The following is an 18,700-nucleotide window of genomic DNA, read 5'->3' as shown; positions in this document are numbered from 1 at the left end:
TTAGCTGGTATCTGACAATGACCGTTGCTTGTGACAAACACCTTTGCTCCCCACATTAGTATGCCGTCTTCAACGGTTGTCTGGTCTTGCCAGGTCCAGAAAGACTACCATTCTGGATGTAATAACCCTTTTGTTTTGAACACTACCAGTGGTTTTTGCTTTGCCAGGATGGGAAATTCTTGTAACTACAGTGTGATATTATCAGAGATGACCAGAAAGGATGAAGGAAGTTTAAAACCAAAACAGTTTCCTCCTTTGGTGGCATGCGCAATGGTAACTTCAGGCATTAACCAGTTTACTGCGGGTATGGTGTTCTAATTTGCAAATCCATGCACTCAGAATAAGGGCTCACTTCTGAACTTAACCTGAAGCAGCAAGTGGGATAGCCCTGCCTTCTTCAGGTAGCTGTAGCAGTGTTTTGTGGTCCATTATTACTTCAGAAATATGTGTAGAAACGTATTGGTTGAACTTTGTCACATTCCATCTGTATCTGGTTGCATTTTCATTTGGCATCAGCCAAACTCTGGGCAGCACATACTATCAGGCGGTTCTATTTGTTGGTGAGCCAGCATTAACTGTAGGCCATATGGCTTCCCACGTCAGTGTCACATCTCACTGGAGATCATTCTGTGCCAAGACACTAAACATTAAATGCTTTATCAATTCCTGTAAGGGTTCTTCTTGGCGACGCAAGTATTTGCAAAGCTGGCCCTTTCTGAATACCAAATCCAAGCTGCCAAAATAGAGGCCACGTGATGACAGAATTTTCCGTAATAATTCACCAACCCAAGGAACGACTGAAGCTCCAATGAAGACATGGGTGCCGATGAGCCCTTGGTTGCCCTTGCTTTATCTTTCAATGTGTGTAACCCACTCTTGTCCATGCTATAGCTCAAGAAGGTCACTTGTGGTGCCTTGGGACCAACATCATTACATCTTTTTTTTTGTTCCTAAGCTCATGTTCAAACATTAACTAATACTTATTGATCTTCCCAGTGATTAGCAAATCTTCAGATAGATAGGTACCAGGGTAGAACTTGTAAACTGTTCTCCGCCATTCACTCGAACAATTTACCGGCTGATGATATCCACAAAGAAAGGCTGTCAAGTACAGTGGTTACACGCCTCATGGGTATTAATTGTAACATATTTATGGGAATCCTCATTGAAGCACAATGCCATGTTCATATGGTCCACACCCAGCTTCGTAAAGGACAGCGCACCTGCAGTTTTGCAGACAAGTCCTCAATGTGATGGATTGGCTTCAAAAATTGGCTCATCAATCGTTTAAAATCACCACTAGGCAAAATGACTCATAATGGATTAGAATTGCACTCCACATAGGGCACACTGTAGTGGTTTGGTCATGGCTTCACTGGCCAGTATCTTGATTTGCGCCTCTACTTTTGCACGTAAGGGAAATGATACTGTGGGCCTGTTGCATCAAATGGCCTACTTCTGCACTGTAGATGTTCTGTCAACTCCTAGGACTCTCTGTTCGACAACACTCCACAATCCCCACCAAAAGTGGTCTTGCCCTGTTCCTCTTACCAAAATGCAACATTTTGCATTAATCAAAATTATACTCTGCCGGCCACTCCTCACAAACCATGCAACCTATATTCTTATCAAACTACTTTACATAAATGACAAATGGCATGGACACAACACCGATTCCCATATTCGTCACAATCCTCCAGTCTGAAAAACAACACCGAACAGACACTCCCCAAATAGAATAGTACCAGGACATACACTTTGCTCTTCCAAAACAGGAACAAACGCCGCTTTCACTTTGTAAAGCAATAAAAGACTTTTTGTTTCTCCATTTTGTCCCTCCAAGGAAATACACAGGAAAATAAACAGTCATGGATTATGTCTGACCCACTGTGATCTCCATAACTGAGCTATGGTTCTATCTGGTCAGTGCCATGAAAATGGGGCACTGCTGGTGACAATTCTTGTCCTTGGCATTGTGGATACTGCCCCACTAACATGGCTGCATCGGCCTCCAATTCTGACCACCGGACATTACTTCTCATGAATATGATCACTTTGGAAATCATAAGATGAAACTGGTGGAGTTTAGCTGGTATTTGACAATCACCTTTGCTTGTGACAAACACGCTTGCTCCCCATATTAGTATGCTGTCTTCAACGGTCATCTGGTCTTGCCAGGTCCAGAAAGAATTCCATCCTGGTTGTGATGACCATTTCATTTCGAACAACACCAGTGGTTTTTGTTTCGCCAGGACGGGAAATTGTTGTATCTACAGTTTCATATTGTCAGAGATGACCAGAAAAGATGCAGAAAGGTTAAAACCAAAACGGACTCTTCCTGTGGGGGCACAAGCCATGGTGACTTCAGGCATTAACCAGATGACTGCAGGTAAGGTGTTCCAACATGTAAATACATGCACTGAGAATAAGAGCTCACTTCTGAATTTAACCTGAAGCTGCAAGTGGGATAGCCCTGCCTTCTTCAGGTAGCTGTAGCAGGATTTTGTGGTCCATTACTACATCAATAATATCTGTAGAGACGTATTGTTGAGTGTTGTCACACAAAAGGTTACTGCCAAACATTCCATCTCCATCTGGATGCATTTTCATTTGGCATCAGCCAAACTCTGGGAAGCACATACTGTGAGGCGGTTGTATTTGTTGGTGAGCCAGCAGTAACCGGCTACCATATGGCGAGGCTTGGCATGTCAGTGTCACTTCTCACTAGAGATCATTCTGTGCCAATACATTAAACAATGATAGCTGCTTTTTCAATTGCCGTAAGAGTTCTTCTTGGCGATGCGAGTACTTGCAAAGCTGGCCCTTTCTGAATACCAAATCCTAGCTGCCATAATGGAGGCCATGTGATGACAGAATTTTCCATAATAATTCACCAACTCAAGGAAAGTATGAAGCTCCGATGTGGACATGGGAGCCAATGAACCCTTGGTTGCCCTTGCTTTATCTTTCAATGTATGTAACCCACTCTTATCCTTGCTGTAGCTCAAGAAGGTCACTTGGGGTGCTGATGAACTCATTTTTTTTTCCCTTTCTAAGCCCTTGTTCAAACATTAAATAATACTTATTGATCTTCTCAATGATTAGCAAATCTTCAGGTAGATAGGGACCATATCCAGCTTCATAAAGGACAGGCACCTGCAGTTTTTCAGACAAGTGCTCAATGTGATGGATTGGTGATATTCCTGGCTTTAAAAATTGGCTCATCAATTCTTTAAAATCTCCACATAGGCAAACTGACACATAAGGAATTTGAATAGCGTTACACACAGGTCACACTGTACTGGTTTGGTCATTGCTTAGCTTTCCAGGCTCTTGATTTGTGCCTCGACTTTTGCACGTAAGGGAAATGGGACTGATGCTGTGGGTTTGTTGCATCAAATGGCCTACTTCTGCACTGCAGAGGTTCTGTCAACTCCTAGGACTCTCTGTTCGACAACACTCCACAGGCCCTACCAAAAGTAGTCTTGCCCTGTTCCTATTACCAAAATGCAACATTTTGCATGTATCAAAATGATACTCTTCCAGCCACTCCTCACAAACCATGCATCCCACATTCTCATCCAAATTCTTCACATAAATGACAAATGGTATGGACACATCGTCGATTCCTACATTTGTAACAATCTTCCAATCTGTAAAACAACACCCAGCAGACACTGCCCGAATAGACATATTACCAGGACATACACTCTGCTCTTCCAAAACAGAACCAAAAGCTGCTTTCATTTTGGAAATTTTGCTTTTCTATTCTGTTCCTCCAGGGAAAGACAGAAGGAAATCAACAATCAAACATTGGCACTCCTGGACTCAGTGCCCATCATGGACGTGTTCCATACGGCACCAAATTGAAAATAAACTCAAGGTAGTCAAAGAAAACAAACAACAAATGAACAGCTCAGATATGGTGTCATCTTGACACAAAATCTTAGCTTGCACTCTCTGATGGATTATGTCTGACCCGCTGAGATCTCGACCATTCAACTAGGTAAATAAAACTGCTCTGCTCTGTCATGATTGAACACTCCTGGAAAGGAACAACAATGGTTTGAAATCCATGCTCATTTCAACTGAAAATAACTTACCGCTCACACTGACCCCCATCAAAGGTTTCTGGGACAGCAAATATGCAGGACTTCACTCCAAGCCTCCTTGGCTCAAAAGTGGGCATCTTAACTGTGACGAGGTCTTGCAGTGAGGTAGATTCAGAGCAGTTTGTGGTAATGGCACAGCCATGCTCGAATTGGTGATGGACGATTGACAAACGACATGCTGAATCAAAAGCGGAGAAGAATGCTGAACAATCGTGAAAACTATGCACAATGTGCATCTCTGTGGCTGAAACTCACACTCAAACTCTGGACGTAGGTCATCAGCCACAAGGAGGAGACAGTTGAAAAGGACCTTGGCGATGAATTATCCAGTGGCCAATATCAGGGACACTCCCTTGTACGTACCACTGTTTGACATGTTCTATTGTTTGAAAATACTCCTGACATTGGCATATGGATGCTCTCCTGGGATGCTCTCCTTCTTCCAGAGAAGGCAAACAAGGATATTCAGCTGCACTGGAACCACAGTGCCTCCGCAGTTCAATGCTTGAGGGGGAGTACCATTTTCAACTGCAGCCTTGTTCTTCAGCTGGAGGACCGCCTTCTCTGTTTCGACCACGGCTTAGGTATTGCGGAACTCCGTGCATGTAATATGCTGCAGCATGCACTCCAAAGCTTTCCACCTGACACTGACCTCACCTTCGTAGAGACTGCTCCTTGAATGAGCAGAACCCTTGATACATCTGCCAGTCAGGTCTCCCTGATTAGACAAGGTGAACAGCTATAACCTGGAAAATTATATTCAATGAGGTTCACTCGCTGACTGTATTCCAATCATCAATTCCATCCCCATCTAATTCCTCTTTAATGCACCATCTCTTGAGTCATTTTCCAACTAGGTCCATTTCCTCAGACTTGAGGCTGAATTCTGTCGCCAAGTGCTGGACTGTGGCCCACTTCTTGCATCTCAGAAGAAATTTATCTTCTGCTGGTGGTGGTAATAGTGTCAATGCTGCAATATCTGCCATGTCCATCTCACCCTCAGAGGAATCTTCCACATTGGGTGGAGGAGGAGAACCCACAGGTTCGGACACCCTTGCTGAATGTCATGAGTGGCTGGGTATGTTTTGCTCTTGACCACATCTTGAGGTTGCAGCAATCATGTGATCCTCAAAATTGGTCAGGACTTCTTGCGACCTGTCCTCACTTTCAACATATCTTTTACCCATTTGGGGCAATTCCCACAGTTTCAACAGCACATTTTGTCCCATGAAGTAAACTGCCTCATGCACAAAGAAGGGTTTTGTGGCTGGCATTGGCCTTCCTGATGCCGTTTCACCCTCCCCACAATGTCCGAGAAGATCGGATTTAAACTGGAGGCTTCTTCGTGTGAGCAACTCTGGTGGAGTTGTCACTGTAGTTGTGTGAGCACTGTTTCTATAATCAAAGAGAAGCTGGGACAGTTTGGGATCCAGTGAAGTTGTCAGCTGTTTTCTTTACTTTGCCCTCAATATTTGGACTGTTCTTTCCACCAAACAATCGGACAACGGATGCAGCTGTCACTGCACACCAAATGCCCTTCAATTTTAGGTAATACTCAAAACTATCTGCCTATGACCAACATCATTACAAGTACAGATCCCACAAAACAGACTGGCACAATCATTGTGTAACTGAGCTATGGTTATACCTGGTCAGTGCTATGAAAATGATGCACTGCTGGTGACAATTTTTATCCTTCTTGGCATTGTGGATACTGCCCCTCCAAAATGGCTGCATCGGCGTCCAATTCTGGCCATCAGACATAACTTCTCACCAACATCTTCATTTTGCAAATCATAGGATGAGCCTGGTGGAGTTCAGCTGGTATCTGACAATCACCTTTGCTTGTGACATACACGCTTGCTCCCCATATTAGTATGCCATCTTCAATGGTCGTCTGGTCTTGCCAGGTCCAGAAAGAATGCCATCCTGGTTGGGATGAACCTTTTGTTTTGAACACCACCAGTGGTTTTTGTTTCGCCAGGATGGGAAATTCTTGTATCTACAGTGTAATATTGTCAGAGATGACCAGAAAGGATGCAGAAAACTTTAAACCAAAATGGACTATTCCTTTGGTGGCATGCGCCATAGTGACTTCAGGCTTTAACCAGTTCACTGCAGGTATGGTTTTCCAACATGTAAATCCATGCACTCAGAATAAGAGCTGAGCCAGCAGTAGCCGGATACCATATGGCGAGGCTTCGCATGTCAGTGCCACACCTCACTGGAGATCATTCTGTGCCAAGACATTAAACAATGCTAGCTGCTTTTTCAATTCCCGTAGGAGTTCGTCTTGGTGACGCAAGTATTTGCAAAGCTGGCCCTTTCTGAATACAAAATCCTAGCTGCCAAAATGGATGACAGGTGAGGACAGAATTTTCCAAAATAGTTCATCAACCCAAGGAAAGAATGAAGCTCCGATGCAGACATGGGAGCCGATGAACCTTTAGTTGTCCTCTCTTTATCTTTCAGTGTGTGTAACCCACACTTGTCCATGCTGCAGCTCAGAAGGTCACCTGGGGTGCCTTGGAACATTTTGTTTTCCCTTCCTAAGATTTTGTTCAAACATTAAATCATATTTATTGATATTCCCAGTGATTGGCATATCTTCAGATAGATATGGACCATGGTAGACCTTGTAAACTGTTCTCCGCCATTCACTAGAACAATTTACCAGCTGATGATATCCCCAAAGAAAAGCAGTCAAGTACAGTGGTTACTCCCCTTGCGGGTAGTAATTGTAGCATATTTATGGGAATCCTCATTGAGGAACTATGCCACGTTCATAGGATCCATATCCAGATTCATAAAGGATAGGGCACCTGCAGTTTTGCAGACATGTTCTGAATGTGATGAATTAGTGAGATACCTGGCTTCAAAAATTGGCTCATCAATTCTTTAAAATCTCCACATAGACAAAATGACTCATAATGGATTAGAATTGTGCTGCACATACGGCACACTGTAGTGGTTTGTTCAATGCTTAGTTTTCCAGATTCTTGATTTGTGCCTCTACGTTTGCACGTAAGGGAAATGGAACTGATACTGCAGGCCTGTTGCGTCAAATGGCCTACTTCTGCACTGCAGAGGTTCTGTCAACTCCTTGGACTCTCTGTTCGACAATACCCCACAGCCCCTACCAAAAGTGGTCTTGCCCTGTTCCTCGTACGAAAATGCAACATTTCACATGTTTCAAAATTATATTCTACCGGCCACTCCTCACAAACCATGCATCCTATATTCTCATCCAAATCTTTTACATGAATGACAAATGCATGGACACATCACCGATTCCTATATTCATCACAATCCACTAGTCTGAAAAACAACACCCAACTGTCCGAATGGCAAAGTCCCAGGACATACACGCTACTCTTCCAAAACAGAAGCAAACGCCGCTTTCATTTGGTAAAACAAAGAAGACTGTTTTTGTTTCTCTATTCTGTTCCTCCATGGAAAGACAGAAGGAAATAAACAATCAAACATTGGCACTCCTGGTCTCAGTGCCCACCAACCACTCATGGACATGTTCCAGATGGCGCCAAAATAAAAATAAGCTCAAGGTAGTCAAAGAAAACAAACAACAAATGAACAGCTCAGATGCGGTGTCACCTCGACACCGCATCTTAGCTTGCTCTCTCTGATGGATTATGTCTGACCCACTGTGATCTCCAGCATTCAACTAGGTAAATAAATCCTCTCTGCTCTGTCATAATTGAACACTCCTGGAAAGGAACAACAATGGTTTGAAATCCAGAGAAAGTACAAATGCTCATTTCAACTGAAAATAATTTATCGCTCACACTGGACTACGATCAAGGCTCTCTGGGACAGCGACATTGCAGGACTTCACTACAAGCCCCCTTGGCTGAAAAGTGGGCTGCGTCTCTGTGATGAGGTCCTGCAGCGAGGTAGATTCAGAGCAGTTTCGTGGTAATGACAGCCATACTCGACGACGGGTAAAAGGGGGCATGGACGGGTGTTGAGTCCGCTTGTTATTACAGTGACTTACATGTTGTTGTGGATCAGGTGACAGACGGTGACAAACTTCATGCTGCATCGAAAGCGGAGAAGAATGCTGCACAAGTGCTTTCTGATTAATGGTGCCAAAGGCCTTTGTAAGGTCCAACTGCAGGCTTGTTCTTCAGCTGGAGGGCCGCCTTTCAACCAAGGCTTAGGTATTGCTGACTTCTGTGCATGTAATATGCTGTGGCATGCACTCCAAACTTTTCCACATGCACAGTACGTGACACTGACGTAGCCTTCGTAGAGACTGCTCCTCGAATGAGCAGAGCCCCTGACACATCTGCCTGTCAGGTCTCCCTAATTAGACCAGGTGAACAGCCTCAACCTGGAAAATTATATTCAATGAGGTTCACTCGCTGACTGCGCTCCAATCATCAATTCCGTCCCCAGCTAATTTCTTTTTCTTGCACCATCTCTTGATTAATTTTCCAACTAGGTCCACTTCCTCGGACTCGGGGCTGCATTCTGCCACCGTGTGCTGGACTGTGGCCCACCTCATGCATCACAGAAAAAAGTTATCTTCTTCTGCAGGTGGTAATGGTGTCAATGCTGCAACATCTGCCATGTCCATCTCACCCTCAGAGGATTCTTCTACACTGGGTGAAGGAGGAGAACCCACAGGTTCGAACAGCCGTGCTGAATGTTGTGAGAGGCTGGGTATGTTTTGCTCCTGACCACGCCCTGAGGTTGCAGCTATCATGTGATCCTCACAATTGTTCAGGACCTCTTGTGTGACCTAAGCATTGAGGAGAAAGTGAGGTCTGCAGATGCTGGAGATCAGAACTGAAAATGTGTTGCTGGAAAAGCGCAGCAGTTCAGGCAGCATCCAGGGAACAGGAGAATCGACGTTTCGGGCATAAGCCCTTCTTCAGGAATCTGATTCCTGAAGAAGGGCTTATGCCCGAAACGTCAATTCTCCTGTTCCCTGGATGCTGCCTGACCTGCTGACCTAAGCGTTGTACATCTTGCGACCTGTCCTCATTTTTAACATATCTTTTACCCATTCGGGGTCATTCCCACAGTTTCAACAGCACATTTTGTCCCATGAAGTAAACTGCCTCACGTACAAAGAGGGGTTTTGTGGCCGGTATTGGCCTTTCTGATGTCGTTTCACCCTCCCCACAACGTCCAAAAAGATCAGATTTAACCTGGAGTCCTAATCGCATTAGCAATTCTGGTGGAAATGTCACTGCAGTTGTGTAAGCGGTGTTTCTATCATAAAAGATAAAGTGGGACAGTTTGGGATCCAGTGAAGTTGTCAGCTGTTTTCTTTACTTTGCCCTCAATATTTGGACTGTTCTTTCCACCAGGCAATTGGACAATGGATGCAGCTGTCACTACATGCCCAATGCCATTTGATTTTCAGTAATACTCAAAACTTCCTGTTGGCAAATGAATGCCCTTTACCGGTGACCAACATCATTACAAGTACAGATCCCACAATACAGACTGGCACATTCGACGTATAACTGAGCTATGGTTATACTTGGTCAGTGCCATGAAAATGATGCACTGCTGGTGACAGTTTCTATCTTTCTTGGCGCTGTGGATCATGTGCCACCAACCGCATCCAATTCTGGTCACCAGACATAATTTCTCACCTACATTATCATTTTGGAAATCATAGGATGAGCCTGGTGGAGTTTCGCTGGTATCTGACAATGACCTTTGCTTGTGACAAACACGCTTGCTCCCTGTCTTCAACGGTTGGCTGGTCTTGCCAGGTCCAGGAAGAATTCCATCCTGGTTGTGATAACCCTTTCGTTTTGAACACCACCAGTGGTTTTTGTTTCACCAGGATGGGAAATTCTTGTATCTGCAGAGTGATATTGTCAGAGATGACCAGAAAGGATGCAGAACGGTTAAAACCAAAACGGACTCTTCCTTTGGTGGCACACGCCATGGTGACTTCAGGCATTAACCAGTTGACTGCAGATATGGTGCTCCTAGTTGTAAATCCATGCACTCAGAATAAGAGCTCACTTCTGAATTTAACCTCAAGCTGGAAGTGGGATAGCCCTGCCTTCTTCAGGTAGCTCTCGCAGGGTTTTGTGGTGCATTACTACATCAAAGGTACGTGTAGGAACATATTGGTTGAACTTTCTCACAAAAAAGGTTACTGCCAAACTATCCATTTCCATCTGGATGCATTTTCATTCAGCATCAGCCAAACTCTGGGAAGCATACACGACCATACACACCCTTTGTTGGTGAGCTAGCAGTAACTGGATACCATATGGTGAGGGTTTGCATGATAAGTGTCACATCTCATTGGAGATCATTCTGTGCCAAGACATAAAACGATGATAGCAACTTTTTCAATTCCCGTAAGAATTCTTCCTGGCGATGCGATTATTTGCAAAGCTGGCCCTTTCTGAATACCAAATCTCAGCTGCGAAAATGACAGCCAGGTGATTACACAATTTTACATAATAATTAGCCAACCCAAGGAAAGACGTGGGAGCCGATGAACCCTCGGTTGCCCATGCTTTATCTTTCATACTATCTTACCAACTTGTCCATGCTGGAGCTCAATTACATCACTTGGGATGCCTTGGAACACATTTTTTTTCCTTCCTAAGGACTTGGACAAACATTAAATGATCTTTATTGACCTTCCAGTGATTAGCAAATCTTCAGAGAAATAGGGATCAGGATAGACCGTGTAATCTGTTCTCCGCCATTCACTAGAACGATTCTCTGGCTGATGATATCCCAAAAGAAAGGTTGTCAAGTCCAGTGTTTACTCTCCTTATGGGTATTAACTGTTGCATAGTTAAGTTGGAATCCTCACTGAAGCACAATGCCACGTTCGCATGGCTCATATCCAGCTTTGTAAAGGACAAGGCACCTACAATTTTCCAGACAAGTCCTCAATGTGATGGATCCATTACATACCTAGCTTCAAAATTTGGCTCATCGATTCTTTAAAATCTCCACATAGGCAAATTGACACATAATGGGCTAGAATAGCGCTGCTCATTGGGTATACTCTCATGGTTTGATCATGGCTTAGCTTTCCAGGCTTTTGATTTGTGCCTCTACTTTTGCATTTAAGGGAAATGTGACTGAGAGTCTGGGCCTGTTGTGCCAAATGGCCTGCTTCCGTTTTGTCAGCTCCTAGTACTCTCTGTTTGACAACATCCCACGCGCCATTCCAAAAGTGGTCTTCTTATCAAAATGCAATATTTTGCATGTGTCAAAATTATACTCCATGTGCCACTCCTCACAAACCATGCACCCTATATTCTTAGTCAAATCCTTTACAAAAATGACAAATGGCATTGGACACATCATCGATTCCTATATTTATCACAAGCCTCCAGTCTGAAAAACAACACCACTGTGTTCAACAGACTGCCCGAATAGCCATCGTACCAGGACATACACTCTGCTCTTCCAAAATAGAAACAAAAACTGCTTTCACTTAGTAAAACAAAAAAACACACTGTTCCTCTTGGGAAAGACAGATGGAAATAAACAATCAAAAATTGGCTCTCCCTGTGCCCACCAACCACTCGTGTGCATGGGCCACATGGCGCCAAAATAAAAATAAAGTCAAGGTAGTCAAATAAAACAAACAACCAATGAACAGCTCAGATGCGGGGTCATCTCAACACAAAATCTTAGCTTGCTCTGTCTCATGGATTATTTCTGACCCGCTGTGATCTCCAGCATTTGTTCATTTCAACGAAAGGTTTTCTAAAATTCGCATCTATTGAACTGTGTCACTATTGAACATTCCTGAGAAAGAAATCTGAGAATGACTAAAAATCCAGAGGAAAGACACCCACTCATTTCAACTAAAACTAACTTACCATTCACACTGACCCCCATCAAGAGTTTCTGGGATAGCAACTTTGCAGGACTTCAGAACAAGCCCCCTTCGCCTAAAAGTGGGCAGCTTATCTGCAGTGAGGTCCTGCAATGAGGTAGATTCAGAACTGTTTTGTGATGATGGCATAGCCCCGCTCGACACCGGTTCAGAGGCAGATTGGGTCAGTGTTGAAACTATTTGTCATTAAGGCTGACTTACACATTGTTCTGGACCAGGTGAGGGATGGTGACAAATTTCAAAATGCAACTAATGGGCAGAAGAATGTTCCACATATGCTTCCTGTTTGATTCTGTCAAAGGCCTTTAAAAGGTCTCAGAGCGCCCTATATAACAGTAAAAATCATGTCTTTGGGCCCATCTGGGGCTGAAACACACACAGCAATTCTGGGATGGGTTCATCAGGCACAGGCAGGAGACAGTTCACAAGGACCTTGGCAATATGTTTTCCAATGGTTGACATCAGGGAGATTTTGCTGTCGTTCGCACAGTCTGACCCGTTCTCTTTTTATGAAAACACTCCCATTTGTGGCATCTGGGAGCTCTCCAGGGATACTCTCCTCCTTCCAGATAATGCAGACAAGGGCATGCAGGTGCATTTGCAGCTCAGTGCCTCTCCACTTCAATGCCTCAGGGAGAATACCAATTGCACCTGCAACGTCATTCTTAAGCTGGAGGACAGCTTTCTCTGTTTTGCCCAAGATTGGGGATTACTGAGATCCTTGCACATGGGATACAGTTCAAGATTTTACACGTGCACAGTATATGACACAGTATATGGACCTGTTGTGCCAAAAGGCCTGTTTTCACACTGCAGAGGTTCTGTAACCCCTGGGATTCTCTGTTTGACAATACTTCATGGGCCTTACCATTAACTGTGAAGGTATTGCCCTGTTCCTCTTACCAAAATGCAGCATTTTGTATTTAACAAAAGTAAAGTCCACCTCCCACTCCTCACAAACCATGCATCTGAGCTTCTCATCAAAATTCTAGACATTAATAACAAGCAGCACTGGACCAGCACTGATTCCTGTATTAGTCATGAGCATCCAGTCTGAAACAAAACTCTCACTGCTTGCAACAGACTCTCTCAGTACAGGCACAGAACCGTGACATACATTCTGCACTTTCAAAACAGAAACTAAAGACTGCTTTCACTTTGTTACATTAAAAAACACATGATTACTCTGGGGAAAGACAGAACAAATAAATAATCAAAAATTGGCTCTCCCTGGACTCTTCTCCCACAAACCACTCAAGGGCAGGTGTTACAGGGGCCAACATGGAACACAGAAAAGTACAGCATAGAACAGGCCCTTCGGCCCACAATTTTGTGCCGAGGATTCATCCTAATATAAAATAACCAAATCTATGCAACCCTCAATTCACTGCACAAAAACATAAAAAGAAACTCAAGTAAATCAAAGAAAACAAACAATAAATGAATAGCTTTGATGAGGAGTCATCTCGACTCTATATCTTGCTCTCTCTCATGGATGCTGTCTGACCTGCAGTAATCTCCAGCATTTGGTTTTTTCAACAAAACAAACAAACCCTCCCCATTCTGTTGCTATTGAACACTCCTGGGAAAAGAACAACAATGGTTTGCAATCCAGAGGAAGTACACCTGCTCATTTCAACTGAAACTAATTTATCACTCACACTGAACCCATCATGAGTTTTTGGGACAGCAACAGTGCAGGTGGAAAATAAAAAACCCCCTTGGCAAAAATGTGGACAGTTAGTCGGTGGAGTGGTCCTGTAGTAACATAGTGTTGTGGTGATGACAGCCTTGCTCGCCACCAGTTCAAAGGGGCAAATGGCAGGTGTTCAAGCCATTTGTCATGATGATGACATATATGTCATTGTTGACCAGGTGTTGACAGATTTCATGATGTAACTCAAGTGATGAGGAACACTTCAAAAATGCTTCCTGATTGATGGTGTCTAAGAATGCCATATGCAGCAGTGAAAATCATGTCCATTGTGCTCCTCTGTGACAGAAAGCCACAATGAGTCTCCTGGAGGAGTTCCTCAGGCACTGGGATGAGACAGTTGAACAGGACCTGGGTGATGAATTTTCCAATGCTCAACATTGAGGATATTCCCCTGTAGGTACCACAGTGTGACGTGTTCCCTGTTTTGATAACACACACAACTGGGAGCTCTTCTGGGATGGTCTCCTCCTTCCAGATAAGGCAGACAAGGGCATGCAGCTGCACTGGGAGCTCAGTACGTCCGCACTCAGTGGGAGTACCACTTGTACCTGCAGCCTTGTTCTTAAGATGGAGGACAGTCTTCCTTGTCTCATCTAAGGCTTGGATATTGCTGATCTCCTTGCATGCAACATGCTGCTGGATGCACTTCAAGAATTTCCACATGCACATAACACTGACCTGGCATTCGTAGAGATGGCTCTTCGAGTGAGCAGGACTCCTGACATACCTGCTAATCCGGACTCCCTGGTTGGACAAGGTGACCAGCCGCAAACTGGAATATATTCAATGAGGTTCACTCACTGACTGCGTTCCCAACATTACCTCCACCAAACACCCCCCCCCCCACCACTTAATTCCTGGTAAAAAGTCCCATTCTCTTTTCTGCAGCATCTCTTGAGTCAGTTACCCACGAGGTCAGCTTCCTCAGACTCTGGCTTGTTTTCTGTTGCCACGTGCTGGACTGTCGACCACCATTTGTATCTCAGCAGAAGTTTGTCTTCTTCCACACATGGTAATGGCATCAATGCTGCAACATGTGCCCTCAGAGGTTTCTTCTACACTGGGAGGATGAGGAGAACTCACAGGTGCAGACATTCTTGCCAGATGTTCTGAGGAGCTGGTTATGCCTTGCTCTTGGCCACTTGCTGGTTACAGCTATCATGTGATCCTCAACATCATGGGATCTGTCCTTTACTTCGACCATGCTCCTTCCCCATACAGGCCATTCCAATGGTTTCAACAGCACATTTTGTCCAATGTAGTAAACTGCCTCACGCACAAAGAAGAGTTTTGTGGCCGACATTGATGTTCCTGATGCTGTTTAACATTCACATTCATACTCACATTCCAATCCATTACAGAAATGAAAACTGGCATTGCACCCAGCACCAATTCCTGCATTTGTCACAGGCCTCCAGCCTGCAAAACAACCCTCCACTCTTTTAAAACCAAAGATGTAAATGGGAAAAGAAAAAACAAGATCCCCTGATACTGCCTGCGTCAGACATTCCTAGAACAGACACATCACCATGAAAAATGGTGTGCTCATTCAAAACAGAAATTAAACTGCTTTCACTTTGTTTATTTCTTTCTGACTATCCCCAGAGCAATTGTGTCTTTTTTGTTGAACAATTAAAAATTGGCTCTCCCTGGACACTGCCCCACCAACCACTTGTGGGCAGAGGCTACAGGGGGCCAAAATCAAAATATACTCAAGCAAATTAAACAACACATGAACAGTTCTGATGAAGACTCATTTGGTCTTGAAATACTAGCTGCCCTCTCTTATGGATGCTCTCTGACCTGCTGTGATCTCCAGCATTTGATCTTTTCAGCCAAATAAAAAACTAAACAACGAAACGTTCTTTTCAATGAAATAAATCTCTGCTCTGTCACAATTGAAAGCTCCTGAGAAATGAACATTAAGGGTTAAAAAATCAGAGGAAGTACACCTGCACATTTGAACTAAAAATAACTTGATCCACATCAAGAGCAACATTTCAGGTCTACAATTAAAGCCACCTTTGATCAAAAGTGGGCAGCTTGTGGGCGGTGAAGTCCTGCAATGAAATAGATTCGGAAGTGTTGCGGTGATGACAAAAAGACAGGTCCCCGAGTGAGCAGACCCCCGACATACCTGCCATTCAGGACTCCCTGACTGGACCAGGTTACCAGGCACAACTTGAGAAATTATATTCAATCAGGTTCACTGGCAGACTGCGTTCCAATCATTACCTGCATCCCGCTTTACTTCCTGGGACATAAGGCCATTCTGTTTCCCGTAGCATCTCCTGAGGCGTTTTCCTATGAAGTCTACTTCCTTGGACACTGGCTTGGCTCATGCAACCTTGTGCTTGGACTGTAGCCCACCTCTGGCATCTCAGAAAATATTGATCTTCTTACTCAGGTGACAATGGAATCAAAGCAACAACATCTGCTGAGTCCATCTCACCCTCAGAGGTTTCTTTCACAGTGGGTGGACGGGCAGAACAGACAGGTTCAGACAGCCTTGCTGGATAATCTCAGGGACTGGGTATGTTTTGCTCCTGGCCACTTGTGAGGTTACACCTATCATGTGATTTTCAGATTTGTTTAGGACCGCCTCTCCAACCCAAACATTGCACATCTGAGACCTGTCCTCACTTTGACCATGCCTCTTACCCATGCAGGGTTATTCTCATGGTTTCAATGCAGAGTTTGTCCCAGGACGTGAGCAGCATCTTGCACAAAAAGGAGTCTTGTGCCTTGCATTGGCGTTCCTGATGTCATTACACCACCTCCAACAATGTCTGGGAAGATCAGATTTAACCTGGTGTGGAATCCTCTCCACATTAGCAACCCTTGTGGATCTGACCCTGCAGTTGCATGAGTGCTGGATCTATCATCAACAAGGAATTGGGACAGTAAGTTAGAGTCATAGAGATATACAGGATGGAAAGAGACCCTTCCATCCAACCCATCCATGTCGACCAGATATCCCAATCCAACCTAGTCCCACCTGCCTGCCCCTGGCCCATTTCCCTCCAAACCCTTCCTATTCATATACCTATCCAAATGCCTCTTAAATGTTGTAATTGTACCATCCGCCACCACTTCCTCTGGCAGCTCATTCCATATCCGCACCACCCTCTGTGTGAAAAAGCTGCCTCTTACAACTCTTTTGTGTCTTTCACCTCTCACCCTAAACAGCCTCTAGTTCTGGACTCCCTGACCCCAGGGAAAAGACTTTGCCTAATTACCCTTTCCATGTCCCTTGTAGGCTGTTTTCTTAACCTTGACTTCAATGATTGAACTGTGTTTTATGCCAGACTATCAGACAATGGATGCAGCTGACATTGCATGCTGAATGCCAGTCGACTTTAGGAAATACTCAATATGCCCTGCTGGCAAGTGAATGCCCATTTTTGTGACCAACACATCCAAACACCAGATGCTCACAACTTTTCAATAATAGTCCCCACATTTGAAAATAAGCTTTATGCATCTACAACATTGAATTGGCGTGCTCAATGATTAAAAGTATCAATCTCACATTCGACATGTAACTGAGTCCAGGCCATACCAGGCCAGTCCCATGAATATCGTGCACTGCCAGCAACAATCTTTGTACTTGTTGGCACTCTGGGTACTGACCCAACAACAGGCTTATGTTGGCCTTCCATCCTGGCCACCAGACATAACTTTTCATCCACATCTTCATTTTGGAAATCACAGGATGACTCTAGTGGAATTCAACCAGAATCTGACAGTGACCTTTCCTTGAGCCAAACACACTGCTCCCCATATTAGTATGTTGTCTTCAATTGTCATCTGATCTCATTGCCATTTTCATTTACATCACCACCAGTTGTTTTTTTCACCAGCAAGGGATCTTTTTGTATACACAGTCTGATATTGTCAGAGATCACCAGAAAGGTGCCCAGAAAGTTTAAATCCAGAACAGACTCTTCCAGTGGTGGCACCTGTCATGGTGTACCCACCATTGGGAATTGGCTTTATGCATTCATTACTTGACTGCCCGGATGATGTTCCAACTAGTAATTGCATGCACTCAGAATAAGAGCTCACCATGCAATTTCACCTGAAGCTAAAAGTGGGATGGCGCTGTCCTCTTTAGGTAGCCCTAGCAGGGTTTTGTGGTTTATTACTATTTCATATTTATGTGCAGAAAGGCATTGGTTGAACTTTTAGATTACTTACAGTGTGGAAACAGGCCCTTCAGCCCAACAAGTCCACACCGACCCGCCGAAGCGCAACCCACCCATACCCCTACATTTACCCCTTTAACCTAACACTACGGGCAATTTAGCATGGCCAATTCACCTGACCCGCACATTTTTTTTTTTTTGGATTGTGGGAGGAAACCGGAGCACCCGGAGGAAACCCACGCAGACACGGGGAGAACGTGCAAACTCCACAGTCGCCTGAGTCGGGAATTGAACCCGGGTCTCTGGCGCTGTGAGGCAGCAGTGCTAACCACTGTGCCACCGTGCCGCCCACACTCCGCACTGTGACTATTTGCAAAGCTGACCCATTCAGCATCAGCCAAACTCTGGGAAGCACATACTATCAGGCAGTCCTCTCTGTTGGTGAGCCAGCAGTAATTGGATACCATATGGTGCTGCTTTGCATGTCAGTGCCACATCTCACTGGAGATCATTCTGTGTCAAGACATAAAACGATTTCAATTCCCGTAAGGGGTTCTTCCTGGCGACGTGAGAATTTGCAAAGTTGGCCCTTTCTGAATACCAAATCTCAGCTGCCAAAATAGAGGCCAGGTGACTACACAATTTTCCATAATAATTCACCAACCCAAGGAAAAACTGAAGCTCCGATGCAGACGTGGGAGCCGATCAAACCTTGGTTGCCCTTGCTTTATCTTTCAATGTGTGTTGCCCACTTGCCCATGCTGTAGCTCAATTACACCACTTGGGGTGCATTGGAACACAGTTTCTTCCTTCCTAAGGTCTTGGACAAGCATTAAGTGACCTTTATTGAGCTTCCTAGTGA

Source organism: Chiloscyllium plagiosum, unplaced genomic scaffold, assembly GCF_037043375.1.
Source record: "Chiloscyllium plagiosum isolate Xiang-an unplaced genomic scaffold, Cpla_swu_hap1 HiC_scaffold_11, whole genome shotgun sequence".
Taxonomy (NCBI): Eukaryota; Metazoa; Chordata; class Chondrichthyes; order Orectolobiformes; family Hemiscylliidae; genus Chiloscyllium; species Chiloscyllium plagiosum.
The sequence above is the reverse complement of the archived record's forward strand: the minus strand, read 5'-3'. Positions refer to the sequence as shown.